This window comes from Acanthisitta chloris, unplaced genomic scaffold, assembly GCF_000695815.1.
Source record: "Acanthisitta chloris isolate BGI_N310 unplaced genomic scaffold, ASM69581v1 scaffold5242, whole genome shotgun sequence".
Classification (NCBI taxonomy): domain Eukaryota; kingdom Metazoa; phylum Chordata; class Aves; order Passeriformes; family Acanthisittidae; genus Acanthisitta; species Acanthisitta chloris.
The window spans coordinates 17376-36545 of record NW_008662067.1 but is presented as its reverse complement, the minus strand read 5'-3'; positions in this window follow the sequence as shown (position 1 = coordinate 36545).

Genomic DNA, 19170 nt, shown 5'->3' with positions numbered 1-19170 from the left:
TCCATGAGCTGGAGCAGTTCCAGCAGACTGGAGAAGGTGATCTTGCTTCTCTGCTCAGCCTTGGTGAGGCACCTGGTGAGCTGAGTTCAGTGCTGGTGTTACCAGTACAAGAGACATGGCCATACTGGAATGAAGAGCTAGGATGATGATTAGGGGTGTGGAGCATCCGTCATACGTAGAGAGGCTGAGAGAACTGGGACTGCTCAGCCTGGAAAAGAGAGAGGGTTCAGGGGGATCTCATAGATGTATCCAAGTACCTGGATAGGGGTTTAAAGAAAATGGAGCCAGACTTGTTTCAGTGGTATGTAGTGACACGACAGCTGTGAGGCTGGTCAAACACTGGCACAGGTCACCCACAGACACAGTGGAGTCTCTCTACTTGGAGATACTCAAAACCCAACTGGACACAGCCCTTGGACTAGTCAAGGTCCCTTCATCTCCTTCAGGTTCCTTCCAACCTTGCTTAGTCTCTGATATTCTATCTTTTCTCAAGATGGAATGAAAGAGGTAAGTACTATGTTGAATAATGTAGAATAGATAACGATGTACAATTCTATATTGGCCAGTTACTGTCTATTTGCTATCTTTACTTCAATCTCCCACCCCTCTAGAGTACTTTGAAATATTTGTTTAGAAGTGTTTAATGTTTTATTCTAAGTTGACACTGTCCAAGGTAATACTGCCTGCTCTGGCAAGCATTATCTGATACTGTACTTAGCCTTGTCATGCAGCAGTCTCCATTTTCACTGTGGGATACATAAGTGTCTACTATAACATGGCCAATTACTTCATGATAATATACCACCCTGGTAAGAATCTCCTTAGCTGAGGATCTCTTAACTAGACAAATGTGCTGTTTTCTACCTTTATTTACACAAGCAAAGGAAAACACTGCACACAGCTCTATAAAATTTAGGGGCAACTTTACAGAAAACTTGCCTCCCCTTCAGTGTTTAGGCTATGAACAAGACAAATGCAAGTCTATTTGCAAACAGTATATTAAGCTCCAGAAGCCAAACTTTTAAAGGCATCAAGTCTGCATTTGACATTTTAATGGCAAAGGTTTGGTTTCTATCAATCACAACGTCATGTAACATTAAAATGAACTGACAAAAAAAAGAGCTCTGTCATTTGTTCATTAAGATGCTGTAATCCAGTGTAAGATTTATAGGCTTAAAACTCAATGGTGTGTATTCACAATAAATCCACTTTCACTGCTCAGCACAGAACAAATCTCTCTGTCACTCAAAATGGTTGCTGGTCAAAATGCCCTGTATAAGATCTTCAAAGGATTTCTCACAAAATTGCATATAAATCCTTTTACCAGCAAAGGCTTAATTTAGGTTTGAGTTTTACTTGCTTGGGACATTGGTTAATATCTTGTGCTCAGACAAGATCTTGGTTATATCAGAAACACATAGGGCCTGATTTATTATTAGCAGTCTGGTGTTAATTAGGGGGGAATTACCAGAAATAGTTTGCTTGATGGAAATTTATTATGGGATCACACTTTACTGATGGCAAAATAGGAGTCACTGAAAGAGTGCAGCTCCTTCTCATAACCAACTAATTAATAAGGTGCCAAAATTCCTCTGAGAAGGGGTTGGTCCTAACTATGGGAACCTCACAGAGCAAATGGTTCCTATGCAGTATTTAAAATTTAAAAGAGGAAAAGAGAGAGGAGAAAAAGCTGCTACAGCAGAAGTCTCCAAAGTGGTATGGCTGTGACTTGAATTTATGAAAGAAAATATTTAGCTGTGTTTCCAAGCTCATTAAAGAATGGCTTTTCTCAGACAGAAAAACAACAGCTAGTTTATAATCTCGTTTGGTATGCTTGAACTTGGTTTTCAGTTTTACTTGTGCATACTGCACACTACACCTTGTAATTTTATGAATTGGGATTATAACAAGCTTTTATATTACTCTTTATTGCTTTGCCTAATGGTCATTTCATTATCGTTTGCCATGAAAGTTGGAAGGTTGGCATAGATGGGAAACTGAAAAATAGAGCGACGTATTCACATCCCTGTTAAGCCCCTCTCTAGCTTATGTATGGTAGTTTGGGGGTAGAAAACCACTGCCTGTTGTTAGGCATCTCATGAAAGTTGTGTGAAAATGGCATGTTTATAATAAGATGACGTGGAAGCAAAAATGTCTCTAAAAAAATTTAAAATCTCCATGCTAAAATCTACACAGCGCTGATTTGGAAAAATCTATTTTCTATAAGAATTTCTTAAAACATATATGGTAAAGTATGCAAATTGTAATGAAATAATTTTGTATTTGCACTGGAAATATCTTAAATTATTAAAAAATATCCAGTGTTTCGGGTATGTTTTAAAAGGTTTCTTCTATACTGTGAAACTGAGGATTGTGTCATTGTGATCTGAGTAATAGTCACACTTTCTATAGGATCACAGTTGTTTCCTTTGGTACTAGTGCATTTGCTTCACTTTTTCTTACTGATGGGAAGTGCCATTGTTTGTTTTAAAGTATTTCAGTACAAGATAATCCTGTCAGGTGTGTCCCTTATTTCTCTTTGTGATGCATCAATGAAATGTCAAATATTCCATTGGTAAATGTAAACTTGCATTAAATTTTGGAAAGTGTGCCAAAGTGTCAAGTTTTCCCACCCAGAAGTTTCTCCTAGGAAAAATAATTTGAGATACTAGACCAAAATGGTAATTATATCCCACATAAAGTCTTTATTTCCCTTGAAATCCATCAAGCAAAAAGGAAACACATGAAAACAAGCATAGGGCCAGAATCATTGATAACCTAAGCAGATACAGCCTCACTGATTTCAACTTTTCCCCTCCAAATTAAAAACTACTAGGATCAAAGATACATTAATTTTATGCTTCCAGTTGTCTGGTGCCTAAAATCAGAATTAAACTAAGGATCTCATCCTTGGTTTTAGTAGGATTTCCATTAAGTGTCACAAATCTACTTGAAGGAATGCTCTTGTGTGGTAGATGGCAAAACAGTTGACTATCACTACTCAGAGACAGGAATATCACTGCAGGGAATAACACTGCTGCCTAGCTATGCTTTTCATTTCTCAAATCTCAGAGGTTGTGTCTCTGGATGAACTGTAACAGGTTAGATAAGAAAGGAAAATTCTTTCCCTGATGCTAATCTCCCCACTCTCACACCTTACTGATTCAATGAAATCTAATGGACTTGTTCTACATCTGTACTGAAATAGAACATAGACATTTTGTATTCATCCTGTGCCTGGATCAACATTCTCTGAGAATATAAAGGATGGTAAAATCATAAAATAATTTGGCTCTGAGTGAAAGATGAGCTATTGGTATTTGCACTAAGTACTCTCTGCTGGTTTTACCCACACATGCATTTCTTGCCATTTATATTGTCTTAGAAGTGTTTTTTCAGTGTATGTAAAGCTTTCAAAGTGCCCTTTAAAGGTGGATTGAGAATTGCTCAGATGTTTCCAATGTTTTTCAAATTCACTTTTATTTTTATAAGTGTTGATGGTGCCACGTAAAGTGATCACCCTCTCCTGCTGTGTGCAAAGAATAACACATTTCATAGGGCAGGATATTCATTCATTCATTTATTTATTTACTTATTTATGGCCTGCTCTTCCTTGCATGTTCTTAGCCTGTGGCTGTGGGAGGCAGGTAGGGTATAAAATAGAGCAATTTAATGTTTACCTATGGCCCAGTCTTGGAATTATACTTGTCTTTAAACAACCCCAGTGAAAATGATCTGCTCTGTGACTATTTTTGCACATGTGGTACCCACAGATAATCAGTAGAAGATTCCTGGGAAATTTTGACCAGTGGTATCTGGAGAAGAAAATAGGTTGGACTTTCTCTTAAATAAATCAATGAATACCAATGGGAGTAAAATGATACTACAATAAGGCTGCAAATTTGGCATGCTGTTTTTTGATACTTTTTAATTTTTTTCCAAGTGGATGTCTGTGGTGTCTTGATGGAGATCAGTTTCTGAGAATGCTCTGATGAAGCCTATGATATGCACCTCTCCCTCCAGCACCAAAAAAACACCAAAAAAAATCATATTTTAGAAGGCTCTACAGCTTTGGCATAGATTTCCTAATGCCATATTCATCTTCTAGGGAGTTACATGGCTGTTGTAGGAGAATCTTCTCTTTTCCTGCTCAAGAGTAGGCAGCATTCACATTGGCATGTGCTCTGTTGTGAGAGCACTGGATCACTTCTTAGACAACATTCTGTACTACCGTCAAACTCGAGAGTCGTAATTTTGAATGTGATGGGAGGGATGTGGTGATCCTAGCTCTGCTGCATAAAGGGTGCAAACAATTAAATGAAAATCAATCTATGGAAGCTGTGAATTGTCACCTGCATCCATACTGCAGCTCCTTTCTTTGGATAAGTCTTGCCACCACAGAGACCTTGGCAGGAGCTACCAGCCCAGCCTGTCTATCCCAAAAAATGCTGCCACTTGCAGCCTCTCTAGGTATGAAGAGATGAGTAAAAGTGCATGCCAAGCTCCTCTAATGAGTAGAAATTAAGTTGCTTTAAATTCTGTCAGAGATTTTGGGCAAGCTCAATTCGCATTTACGTTAAAGTTGCATACACTAGGCATGAACATAAAAGGCTAGAGTAAAACTTGTATGACTGAGGCAGAGGCTAATTACACAGTCATTTTTGGATGCAGAAATTCTAAGTAAAGACTTAAATACTTTTCTGGATAAAAATCAGCCAGATATGTTACAAGACTTTTAACAGCTGGCCAGAAGAAATGCATGGAAAAGAGCAAATAGAGATGGAGAAGGATTTGATGATACTGGAGAAGAAGTGGTGCTGGCAGTTCAAGAAAACAAGATCAAAGAGGACATTACTTCCAGGTGAGGTAAGCTAAATACTTTGGTTTTTTTACAAATTCTCCCCCCGTCCCCCCAGCTTAGATGGAAGCATTTGCTTCACTTCTGTCATAAGATAAATTAGCCAGAGATATTAAGCAAACTGTTTATTTTTTATGAATTCCAATCAGTCTGGTTTTAATTTTCTTCCTTTTCTTATGGTGGTCATATGGATAATACTCTGCAGATGTATGCAGAGAATAGAAAACCTTATGTTCTGCCTCATAAAGATGTTGAACATCAAACACAACCTGCAGCCCTTCTCTCACTCTTGGTCACCAGCTGCAGACAGAGGAGCTCTGTTACAACACTCTGCACAGTCTTTTGGCCTGGGATCTGCACACAGGGAAATGCCCATTGGAATAAGCAGAGACTGCAGGTAACCCAGTGCTTGTTATGAAGACAACATGCCTGGAAACCACTAAAGCTCTGAAGCATGTGCTTCCTCTTAAATGTGTAAAGAATTCCCCTTGAAGATAACTGCTTTATTAAGCCTTGACTTCAAGCAGTCTGTCACAGACCTCTTTAACATAGTATTTGTAAGGCAAGTTTATCAATGTTTATACTTCTAGCATTTAAAAAAAATTATTATTGTTTTGAAATTGAGCAGGCTACTTCCTTGCAAACCCAGGCAATCTGCACACTTTTTAAGCTCCTCACACTTGTCACTGTGTATAGAAGGTGGGTTTTATCAAAATGATTCACAGCATTATTGTTGCTCTGTATGGGTGAATTTGAGGACAGTGGCAAGTTTAAGTGGTCTTGAATCAGTACAATTACTTATATGAGTCTAGTTCCAGTGTGAATCTTCTAAAAATTGCAGCTGCCTGAGAGCCAGCAAATGGCAGATTTTGATTCTGGACCACTGACATATTTAGTATTTGATGTTATATGTCTGCATAGCTAAAAATAGCTGCAGGACTCTGTAACAAAGCTATCTTCAAGTCAACAGCAATGACCTCTCAGTTCTTGTTGCATGAAGGTCTAAGATGTCAAATCTAGAATACATTGCTGATCCAGAATTGCAGATTCACACTGAGATTTCTGCTGGAACTTGAGGAGGAAATAGATAGAGATGTTGTGAAGAGAAAAGAGGCCATCTGAAGCTGGTCAGGTTGGCCTCTGGTGTAGACATAGCAGCAGACAGGGGAACCATACAATTCCCATAGGGCTTGGCCTAGGTGGCTGCAACTGCTGGTAAGCACTGCATCTTTTTATGAGAAAGCAGCTGCCATTTTTCTAGAGGCTATCTTAAAGCACCTTGTATTTTGTCAGAGTTTCTCTGCTCATCTTGGAGAGGGTTTCCATGCATCACAGCCTTGGCTTTGTTCATCAGTCTGCCCATGGCAGGTGTGGTTACCCTTTTTCAGTGCCACTGAGGAGCCAAGCAGTGATATGGAAAGCAAAAGAGGTTGTATGCAGATAGGGCCAAGCAGCCACTTACCTGTCAGGAATTAGACCACCTTCATGTGGGAGAGTTGGCTTTAACTTTTAAAACTCCATGTGAGAATTACATTGTGTGCAAGAAACACACCACCTGCAGTTTTACAAGTGAGTCTCAGGTGCCTCCAATACAGCAGAGCACAATAAGAAATAAAAGGTTTACACAGAAGCTTAATTCAGTAGCAAATAACTCTAACAAAACAGATATCCCAGAGCTCGCTGGGATGGCTTGAAACTTTGGCATAAAACCTTTGCAATAAGGCAAAGAAGTTCATGGATATCTGCAAAGAAACTAGGTTCTGTAAGCTGTGATTCCTAATTCATGCCTACCCTAGGTAGGGTCAGCCCCATCACATTTATCACACAATGGCATTGCCTGGGTGGTTCAGGCTGCCTTGGCTGTTTCGTGGTGCTCAAGGAAGACACATGCAGTGCCTTATAAAAGGAAGAGGAAACAACAAGTGTTTGCATCATTGCACAGCCTTCCAAACACCTCTTCAGAAATGAGAGAACATTACAGTGTATTTGCACAGGGAATACCTAGGAAGAACCAAAGGGAAATTGTTTCATTGTAAAGGGTGCAGGCCATAGAATTGAAGAGGGTTTGCTGTTTCTTTCTGAAGAGACTGCAGGTAAAATTGCTATATAAAATTATATTCTCTTACATTTGCTCAGAATTTGCAGCCTCTCTAATACATTTATTGTGTGTGTAACTTGCAAATGTCAGAGCCCTTCCCAGCAGATTTCACCTGTAACATATTTAATGTATGGCACTTATGCATAGCCAAAATTACCTTTCCTAAATAAGTTTCAGCAGGGGTTTACAGCCCTAGTTACAAGAACAGTTCACACTGGCGTGTGGTGTGAGTTTACCCAAGTGGACCACGATGAAAGGAAGCACTGCCTCAGATCTTGATAGGATTATTTGCCCATCTGTGTAGTCCTTCTTTGAATATTGCCAGGAGAGGAAATATAAAGTGGCTTCAAAATGTCAAAGTCTTTAATTAAAAAGTAAGCAAAACAGTGAAATCTGAAGCTAATATTAGAGGGGGGAATAAAAATAGAAATGAAAGAGTAGGTAAGGACTTTGATATGACTAGTCAAATGCCAGTGAAGCCAAACCTCTGGCTCTGAAGGTGTTTCAAGGGGAGCAGTTAAAGTGATTTCTACACTGCTTGCTTGCTGGATGCTGGGATTGTCAGCAGGGCTAGGACTGGTATGGGGTTTTTTTTCCTTCTGAAATGCTAATATTGAGAAGCTGGAACAAGACACGTGGTTGGTATATGTGTGGCAGCTCCTTGGCAGCTCCCAAAAGGAGAGTGTTCAGTGTACCACAGCCTGCCTGGGCAGATCAGGCTGAAGCCAAGACCTCATGAGTTGTATTGCCAGAGTGTTTCCAACCTTGCTGAGTGTTACAAACTGTGGAAGTGAGGCAGATGGAAGCAACCTGGTCATGATTGCCATTTCATCAATGAACACTTCAGTACTGTTCTCTCAGCTGTGCCCTGGTCTGTGGGGCAGGGTAGGAGCCAGCCAACCATCCCCTTCACCACCAGTGTCTCCAGCACCTTCAACCAGGGAGGCTGTCCCTGCCTGCAGCTCCAGGCCAAGGAAAATATGCCCCAAAAGGCAGAAGGGTTAGCTCATCTGTTGCTTATAGCCTGCAGACTTGGTTCACAATGGCTACTATATTGGGAGTTTTCTTGGAATACATGGTTATAAACAGTAGTGGGAGTTCTCAGAAATATCATTTCAACTCCCTGTACTTGTAACAGATGCCAGTGCATTCAGACTCTGATCACAGTTTCCAATCTTGCCCTCATCTTTGAGGCATTCCACTGCCTTCCTCCCTGCAAACAAAAGATGCTGGACTGGGAAAGGCAGGGGGCAGTGATCTGGCAGATGAATGAGGTTTGTCATGTTTCGATGCTTGTCACATATCCCAGGAGATGCTCCTTACTCAGCTTGAAGTGACTGCGTATGAATGCAACACCAAAGGACAAATCTGCCCTTGAAGTATTCAGCCTGCAAATATCCTGTGCAAGGGAAGAGAGGATGACTTTATTTGTTTGTTTCTGTAGAGCAAAATGGATTTAATGGGAGTCTTTCTAAAAGCAAATGAATTAGCTGTGGCTATTTGAGAATAGAAAATGGTAATTGAAAGCAATATCACACTTCAATTTTAACTAGCATTTTGCAGTCACTTTCTTTGGATATTCTCTTTCCTAGCTGATAATTTCTCTAATTTATTCCACTGCAGAAGTGGATCATTTCAGTGAGTTTTATGTAAATCCACTTGGCTGTTTTACCATTCTTTGCATGTTTCAATATATTCCACTGTTAAAAATTTTAAAAGTAGGTGGGGAAAGAGGAAATTTCTGGTTAATATATAACAATTTCTGAAGTTGATGTGCCAGGGCATTTTTCCAGACATCTAATGATGCCAGAAAATAAAAATAGTCAACTAGCAGGACCTTTTCTAAAAGCTCCTCTGCAACCCAGCAGAAGTTTCATGGCCATAATCAGGTCCTTTTCTACTATCATTATGGAGAAATTGAAAACACTACCACACACACAGAGAAAAAAAAAAGTGCTATGTAAAACTGCTGTAGATGACTAAGTCTCTTGTACCAGAAAGATTTAAAATTAATGTGTGATCTTTTTGGTAACATCAGAACAGTCATAGCTGACCAAATGGTCTAGCTGAGCTTTGCTTTTGAGAATACTGGAAATGTCAGCTGAGCAATTGTATTCATTTCCACTGGGCCAGAGGGAGAGCAGCATCTCAGGACAGACACCAGGCTGCTGCTATTATTATCATTATTACACACACTGTGAACAAATAGAGATATCTCTGGAACCAGTAAATGCAATCCCAGGGCTTTCAGAGAAGTTCCCATCTAACTGATGGGAGAAATATCTTGGATTTGAAAAAAAAACCAAACCCTACTCATTTTTGAACATGTGTATTTTGAATAATAAATAAGAGAAGCCTCACATTGGTAACTTTTATAGAGTTCAACTAATTAAAAATTAAATGTGTGAAAAATGGAAATAGATGGAAATATTTTCAGTTCTTTTTAATTCTCTTCCTTTTGAGGAAATATAATAAGAAGATGTGCATGGGCTTTTGGATTTGCCCATTAAATTTACTGTGTTGTATTTAAATAATTTCTGTCTTATGGGGATATTGTGTTGCCCAGAGAGGTTGTGTAGTCTCCATTCTGTAAGTTTTTTGAGTCTCAACTGAATAAAGCCCTGATCAACTTGGTGTGACCCCACTTGGAGCAGGAGGTTAGGCTAGATACCTCCTCAGGCCCCTTCCAAATTAAATTATTGCATGATCCTACCAGGAAGGCATAGAAGGATGATTTTTATTTCACATTTTTTGATAAAATTTGGTGCGTTTTTGTGCAAGAAATGCTCTTCTTGATGGAAAGCAAGGACTTAACTGGATTCATATATAATTTTACACACTTTCCAAGAAATGTTGCTGCAAATACCATATCAAACCACCTTCAACTTCATTAATAGCCTTCTGTGATTTTAGGTGCAAATGAAAATATTACAAAATGTGGAAGTTAAATAAATGACGAAACACAAGAGCAATTAATGACTGAGTAGCTTGGCAAATGAATTAACAGGATAGTGTGAGCTCTATTACCTTGGTATGTTGAGCTGTGTGTATTATTGATGATACTCTATGCAGGATCAACATTATGGGCTGTTCAGTTCTAAAGCAGAAGGGCCAATCTGGATTAATTCCAGCTCTACCTCATTCATCCCACCTCTGATTTATCCCAGCTTCCAATTGTTATTTATGAAATTCTTACTCGTGTTTTTATTCATATTCTTGATTTGGCTAATAAGACAGTATCTGTGCTGCTAATCCTTATTATACCTTTCCTTTTCTATCAATTTCTTTGTGTTATGGTTATTTACATATTTCCAGGAATATACATGAAGAAAAATGGATGTATACGAGGCTAAATCTGAAACTTTATGCTTTTGCCATTCATAGTATTTCCAAATCTTCAGGAAAATACTATTTCAGTTGGCCAAAGCTGTTAGAATAAGCATAGGGGGGATGCTTACTCTTGCCCTCATGTGCACATACATCTTGTTTTAACCTGACTGCATCTCTGCTTAGCAATGTTCGTGGAAAACTCCACAAAGGTAATGTATCACATATAAACTTAGCAGCTGAAAGATGCATAAATTCAACAGCAAGAGAAAAATGAAATTAGGTAAAGGGAAAAAATTACTATTTATTGACTCAAAGTCACTTTGACTTCAGCTGTTTTGAGTTTGAACACAAGAAAATGAAACTACATGGGCTTTATGTGAAATCTCTTCCATCTGTTTCAAACAGGAAGGCAAACATTTTGTCGTGTGGTTAGATATGAATTTTTCAAGCATGTTTTTCATAGATCCATTCTGAGTTTATTGTGACGCCTTCCAGAGGTCATGGTAGAAGTCACTGTAAATAGATTAAATTACCATTCCTGTACAAAGAGAGGAGTGTATACAGTCACTGGAGTAATCCCAGTCTGACTTCCCAACCTTTTGTGGTTGTTTCAAATAGCAAAGTGAAAATCTTTATCTGTGTTTCTTTTGTCTTTGGATTTTTCCAAGCAAGTCATCAATTTCCTCTTCACCTGCACAGCGTTACTCAAGTCCTCTTATTTCATGATACTGATTTATTTTATAATACTGATTCTCGTCCTCTTATTTCATGATACTGATTTATAATACCGATTCTTAAAGGATCCATAATAAGTTCGAGTGACTCCAGGAGATGCTTTATGTGGTTTAGATCCTTAAAAAGACAGCTGACTTGAGAGCAGCATGAAAAAAGCCCCTTGTCATCCTCTGAAAGGTTAAATCTAGTGGACTGCAATTCAAAGGTGGCAGAGACTTTGGCACATTGTAGGTTGTTATTGTCATTTAGTAGAGAAATTTTCTAAAAGATAATCTTTACAAGGAAGATGAGAAGCAGACAAGAAGCTTGAAAGAAAGTATAATTTGGATTTGTACTGTTTTCCTATAATTATTTAATACTTAAGGCCTATCCTTCTAGACACATAAAGAGATACCAGAGCAAATACAATCACAAGGTTTGAAGTGTTTATTACTGCAAATAGACATATGTAAAGTATTAAAACCCAGACTCTTGTGGTTTAGAAAGAGATACACTGAGGTTTAGCTATAGAACAGCATTTGGGATCATTTGGGATCATCATCATAAAAAGTTCAGTTCTAAGAAAGAATTTGCAATAGGTGTGATTTTAATGGTTGGTTCTGAGATTAGGATTTAGTTTTATGAATTTGCTGCACAAGTGATAGAGAAATACATGTTGATACACATATTAATATATGTAATTTATTTAGCCATAAAGCAGTTCTGAAATAAAATAAGAAATATTTGTTCCCATGTTCGATTTTTTTTCCAGTTCTGCAAATGACAGATCAATGTCCCAGGAATTTTCAGTGCCCAGAAGAAATTTCTTTTGAGACTGTGAGACACTCCTTTGCATCTGCCTCTGGCCAGAAACTTGCTCAAGTACTAGAGGTGAAAAAAATGGAGAAAAGGTGAGTCAGGTTTCTAAAAGTAACATTAGAATGTACTCTGGAGTTTTAAATTTTAGAGAAAGTCAAAAGAATTACATTATTGAATAGATATGGGTAGAATGCTAACTGATTGTCTCATATTCCTGGCAAACTATCATATGGATTCTAATGCCCATGTCAAGTGTGCTTGTGGGTATAAATATACATATATATGTGTGTATACATAATATGTAAACATATATATGTGTGCACCTGGGTTTCTGTAAGATAAAAAGCCCATATGCCTTTTCCTGGGTTATGCCCAGCACATTCATTTAATTATTCAGAGACTACATACACTACCAAGTTCTTGGACCTTTTTCTTTTTATTTCTTTTTCTTTGTAAAAGCTTTGATAGTTTTTGGCACTGGCTCATATAGTCAGTAGAGTACATTTCATGGGCCAAAGGCATTTTTATTACCCTTTAAAATGTTAAACAGAGTTTCAGTATAATTTCTCAATGTGTTCTATTAGTTTATTTCTGTATATTTTTGGTATAAAGAGGTAACATTGTGGTGTTAGGGTTTTTTACTTTCTCACTGTCATCATTAAATATGTATCAATCCTTCCATTATATACCTATATATTTAGGGACTTATATTCTGGACATGGAAATTTATTTCTAGTGGGTGTCCTGATATAAATGTCCTAATAAGATTCCAAACATGATTTGCTTTAATTTAGTTTAAAAGCAATTGGTTTGGCAAATTTTAAGTAGCACAAAATCTGGGTTTCACATTTTTTCCACAAGTGCACAAAAAAAAAAAAGGTTTTTCTTTGAACAGTTAAGGGATTGATCCATCACCTCTCAGACACTTCATTATCTTTGTCGCCGTGACATAGTTTGAGATGAGACTGAAGGCTCAGGCTCAGGAAGTGACAGTCAGTTGCTAAATAGCTTTGCCTTACTTTTTCCATTTTGTGAGAAATGCAAAGTGGACCATTTCATATGAAACAGATGAAAATTGAAGTCCATAAAATCTAGATTTCCTCATATACTACAAGTGGGGAAAACAGTACATATTTGGTGTTTTAAGTTGAAATTAACAGCAATGTATTAGTTACTAAAATAATACATATTGTCTGTGCTTCTGTTTGCACCACTGATTACCCCTTCAGTTTTATGTGTTTAATTCTGCCAATTACATATTCTGATTTGTACTTGATTCAATGTAGATTTTTGAGGAGGATTGATCAGTAATTGTGATTTGGTTTTAAAATCCGTAAGAAGGAGTTGCACTAAAATGTTGATTGCTCATCTGCAGAAGTCAGACATCACTATCTGAGTTTTCTAAGTACAGTTGTCTTATAAATGCAGTGAATATGAGCATAGCAGACCACCTTCTAGACATCTGGTGGGTGGCAACACAAGCACTTTTTTACTGCCTGAGTTCCAGTCTGTTGCACAGCTCCACAGAAAGAAATGCTTCATGGTTATAACAACCCAGAGTCAGATTTCGTTTCTGAACTCTGCTGAGCTTTACCTTTCAATAGGCAAGGGGGCAGCTACAGCAACAAGCTCCTCAGTATTTGGCATCTCTCTCTCGCTGTTATGTATATTTTGTAAGGATTTTTTCCTTTTTTGGCAAAGAAAATATAGCAAGAGGCCAACAGCACTATTATCCTACAGTCTGGAAAATATAGCAAGAGGCCAACAGCACTGTTATCCCACAGTCTACAAGTTCTCCTCTCAAATGGTGCTGGAGGTCCTCAGATGGAGAAAACCAGCATATCTGCACTTTGACCCTAGACTCTTTCACCCCCTCTCTTACCACATGCAGAACACACAGGTTCAAACAGATGCTGGTAAGATCAATGATTGAGTCCAACACTATATCAGGAAAACAAACACATCAGCTATATTACAGAGCTCAGTGATCTCAAGTTTATTCTGTTTCCAAATGTGGGAAAAACTCATTAAAATGGTCCAGCATCAAAGACATCTTCACTACTGTCCTGGTCTTACTGAATATGGTTCCTCTCTGTTGCAACAAAATGGTCATTGCAGAATTGTCAGTGCATGTCATGAACATAGATGCAGAATATATAAAATTAATGAACATATATCTAGATATATAGATAAATACATACATATATAGATACCCAAGAAGTTAAGAGTGAAAATAAAATGTGTAGAAGGCCATTAACTTACTCAGTTTGCAGAGTGAAGCATCACTTGTGCATCTGTTTTGGAGATGATGGAAAATAAGGAGATTGCAGTCAGTTACTCATATTAGATGATATCCTAAACTGATGAATAAGTGCAGCATCAACTACTTCTTTCATTGCTAAGGATTTATTCTTCACATTTTTGGTCAAACCACCCCTCTAGAGTGGCTTTCCCAAAGAATTAGCTTTTCCATAAAGATGTGGGGCAGTGCACAGCCAAGAAGTAGGTCAGAAGCTCCTCCTGTTTGTCACTGTTTTCTCTGCCTTGGGAATATCTATAATCCTTGCCTGTCTTTGCATGCTTGGGATCCACAGTGTGGGATATAATGGTTCATAAATCACAGCATATCAACTTTTGCTGACTGTTTAACTGCTGGTCCCAAAAGTCATGTGCTGCTGCTGAAACGCCAGTCTGAGTTTGGACATTTTTTCTGCTGACATTTGGAATCTGTCATCCCAGAAATCATCATTTTTAATGCATGACTGAGAGCCTTATTTCAATTAGGGGTCTGTGCCATTGGCTATCAGCTGTGATGTTGTGGGGTTTGCTGTGACAGGGTACTCCCTTTTCCCAGACCAGAGTCTCCACTCAGTCTCTTGACAGTCTGCCAAGCTTCATAACTGGAATGTGTGAAGTTCAGTTTCAAAACAGTTTCTTTCCATCATTCTTGCCTGTTTTGATCTAGTATGTGAAACAGGTTTCTACTTTTGTTAGAGGATTCTTGTTCATTCTTGCCAGATTCAAATGCATTATATAATCTAGCAGCATCAGATGACTGCCTAGGAATGAGCAGTAGATGCATCTCCTGAGATACAGAATTCCTTGTCACAACCTTGCATTGGTGACCTGAGAGCCATCACCATAGGACTGGATTTGTGGCAACAGAAACATCATGAATTTGACAAAACCAAAACCAGATGTAATGAACTCTGAAGGGGATGTGATACAGAACTGGCCTTCCCCACCTTAAGAATGATGGGGAAAACATTTGTCCTGGCACAGCCACATTATCATGGTAATCCTTCCTGCCTCAGTGCAACTCAGAACTATCCTCTCTGAGGACAGTCATAGCTGTTGTCAGTATTAGTCTGGTTTGTCCATTTACATGCTGTTGTACTGTGGGCTGACTCTGTCTGGCTCATGTACCACGAAAGCATATTACACAGCTCCTCTTTAATCTACCAAGGATGACCACTGACCCAAGCTAATGGATGAGACTGTAGTCTGGGTTTTCAATCCTGCTGTTGGCAGAATGAGAAAGAAGTTACAGGTGGTAATGCTCATGGTGGTGCCAACTGCTGTACACTTCAGAAACTTGGAAAGAACTTCTGAGAAAACTGGCTTGACGTATTTCCATCTCTTTTTTTAAAAAAATAACAATCTACAAAAAACATCTGTCTGTTCCTGCTGCCAGCAAGCTGTGCAGTGACAAAGGCCCTTAAATGGCTGAGAAACCTCCATTCAAAACTGCTCTGAAAAAGCTGGCTAAGCTGCAACTTGACTCTGGAGGCACCTGACATCTCCGAGAGTTCTCCTGCTTGGTGGTGCATTCTCGAGGTACCTAAGGTTGTACCTCTGAATTTTTCACCCTAAACTTCTAATCTTCACAGGACTAAGAAACCCAGCTGTTAGCATGGAAGTGAAATGCATCAATATCTTTAAACAGTGTTTTTTTCCCTTGAAGTCCTCAGGAACAGTTGATCTCATAGCATAGGTGTCCCCAAAATGGAACAGAACAGTTGTCTGTGCAAGCCATTTCAAAGGGTTATACAAGTCTGAGTGGAGTTAGCAAGTTTTGCCACCTACTTCCACAGTGATTCCCTCAGAAATGAAAAAACCAAAACCAAACACAAAAAATCCCAAACAATAAAAAGTCTCACTCTGGTTTTGCCCAGTTGTAGGCATTCTCAGAAAATGCTTGATACATCCTGAAAGGATTAGGTTCCTCACAAAATGAAGTCACAGCTGCCACTGCCTTTTAAACCATAGCTTGAAGAAGAGAAAAAGGCCTTAATTGTCATAATAGCATTCTACTCAGATTATTCACCAAGTGAGAGGATATTTATTACTATACTGAAGGGAATCCAAGGCCAGAATGTTCCATCACTGAAAAGCATCCTAGAACCCATGTTTCAGTTTAATTTGTCTCTGAGCAAAATAAAAATAATAATTCCACATTCATTGGCCTAGATGAGATGAATAAAGATTCTTGGGTTCTCACCTCATTATCCCAGATAGAATCATAGAATCATCAATGTGGTAGGAGATCTTTAAGATCAAGTCCAACCCTTAACCTACCACTCCACTGTAACCCCTAAGCCCTAAACCATATCTTCCAGCACCAGATCCAGATGCCTCTTAAACAGTCCCAGGGTTGGTGGCTTCACTACCCCTTGGTGAACCTACTCCAATGCCTGATTCACCCTAAACAGTGAAAAAAAATTTCCTAATATCTAATCTGAATGTCCCCTGTCTCAGCTTAGGACCATTCCCTCTATGGCAGAAGAAACCATCCCCCAGCTCGATGGTCACCCCTGAGCTGCCTCTTCTCAAGGGTAAACAGACCCAATTCCCTCAGCTGTTCCTCGTGACATGTTTTCTAGACCTTTTATGAGATCATTTGTGAAGCCACAGCAACTAGTCCTTGTACATGTTGCACAGGTGAGTCCTTCTATGCATTGGTGGGCCTAGACCTTCTTCCTTCCCAATCCAGTCCTTCTCTGATTAGTGAATGAGAGGAGTCCTGCCTAAGATGATTACTTTTAGGTAAGATGATTACTTTTAAGTAAAGAATTATGAGTGGGATGATACCACTCCATGTCTACCTCAGTTTGTAGATATCTATCCCTGGGTCATATCCTGGGATAGATATCCTTATGCCCCATGGGTGCAACCATGGTGAGAAGAAAAGGTCTTTCTTTGTAGTCCATCCCTGCATTTTGCAGAGGCAGGCATAAATTAACCCTTAGTTTTATATACCAACATTTATTAACAATTCTTCTAGCACATGTTAGTGTGTCACAGATTGGCTGTAGACAGTCCTATTACCAATCTTCACTAAATTAATTGCAGGTTTCTCTTGTAGATCAACAGTTGTCAAGAAGTTTCCCAAGACTGAGTAATATATTATATGCATTTTCTTGAGGATAATGAATGAAAGAACATCTGTGCTTAATGCTTTCAGAAATTCTCCACATTCCACAGATGTGAAATAAGATCATTCATACATGAACAGTGCTTTTGAATTTCATTCACAGCTAAAGAAGTTAATAACTTGACCACAAAGAAATCACTTAAAAGGCAAAGCTTCTTTGGCTTTTAGACTAAAATTTAGTACTAGTGGGCACTGTATTAAAAATGTATTGGTCAGGATTTTTCTGGTGGAAAACTAGTATTAAAGAATCTAAATGTGATACTGGTAGATACTGCTTTACATGGTTGGATATGTGCAGCTATCAGGGTGTTTTGAGTCTGCTGGTGATTCCCACTCTGGTTATTAGGAGAGCTGAGAGTTTTTGTTTCAGATGATTCCTGTTATCAAGACTATCATGAACAAGTAGAACAAACCTGGGTTAGGAGACATGAAAGACTAATTGGAGAATGAATATTATAAATTAGATAAACTGCAGCTAGCAATTTCATCACAAATGGAAAAGCAGGAGATACTTGGATGTTGAATTCTATGCTGGGGTTCACTTCTTGCCTTGAGACAGAGTATACTGTAAAGGGTCCTTTTAATTGTTTTGAAGGCCATATGCTGATATTACTAATTAATAATTGAATTTATTTCAAACTCATTTCCAGATAAGAGCTGTCGAGTTATAAAGTGGAATCGAAAAAGCAATACAACTCAAGACTTCCATATAACCCAGCTTGTGTTTTACCACATATGACTGCAAGCAGGTTACCCCACGCAATGTCCACCAGTTTTGGTATACACTGAGACTCATTTTTGGAGTAAAGTAAGTCTGCATGCTCAAGGGTGAAGATATTTTCTTGCTGTTGTCTAAATATTCTTAGAGGGATTTGTCGTAGTCAAAGTATAACTGTACCTTTGATTCAGATAATGGATCTGCACTGTAATTATTTACAAGAGACAGTGTGAACACTCTCTCTCTCTCTCTCTCTCTCTCTCTCTTTCTTTCAAGTTTCCACTATACTATTGCACTGTGAAAGATGACACAAGGGATTAAACTACTAAAGGCTAGATAGCAACACAAGACCTCATCAGCATGTATAGAAGTCTCCTGACACAATCCCCGCCGGGTTTCCAAATCTGGCAAATTTCGCTGGGCTTCCTTACAAGTTGCTGACTTGATGGGAGATTTTTGGAGTCCTTGCCTATATGACTGTGAACTAATCAAGAAATAAGTCTTTTTTTTCATATAATATGGATAGCTTCTGGAACAGGAGGATGGGAAGAATGATGTATAGTTGGCAAGTCAAGATCCAGCAACAGCACTTCATATTTTCTGGTGAGAATACTAGCTTGGTGGATCAGGCACACTAAACAGACATTCTTCACTTGGTCTTACACCATGATCTAGCTGATTTTAAATCAAGGAGGGTTTTTCTTCTGGGGTCAATGGCTCTGTAGTTTGCTGGCCTAAACTTGCCTCAGCAGTTGTCAAACTGTGAAGACACCAGTGACTTTGTAAACTACACACTGAACATTACCAAAGGAAGATGCTAAATTAAAGTTGCCACGTGGCTGGATTTTCTGAGAGTATCTTTATCTGAAGGCCTTGGCTTCAAGAAATGGTGTTAAGCATATTAGTAGACCCAGATTTTCCATTTACCGGATATAGCTGGTGTTCTTCTAAAAAATCTGCTTCATTTGTTTGCAAAAGTACTGCTTGGTCTATGTCAGAAATTTCCAATATATATATATATCATTGAACCCCTAGGTTTTTACAGTCATAGTGAGGATCTTTCCAGAAATTATGCATGTTTCAGATCAGTGAATATGAATTTTCTTTTTGTGTTGTTCTTTTGTGGTCCTCTAGAAGTATCTCTCCACCCTTCTGAGTTGAAAACTGCTTATCTGCATGTATTTCTGCACTGGGTTGGG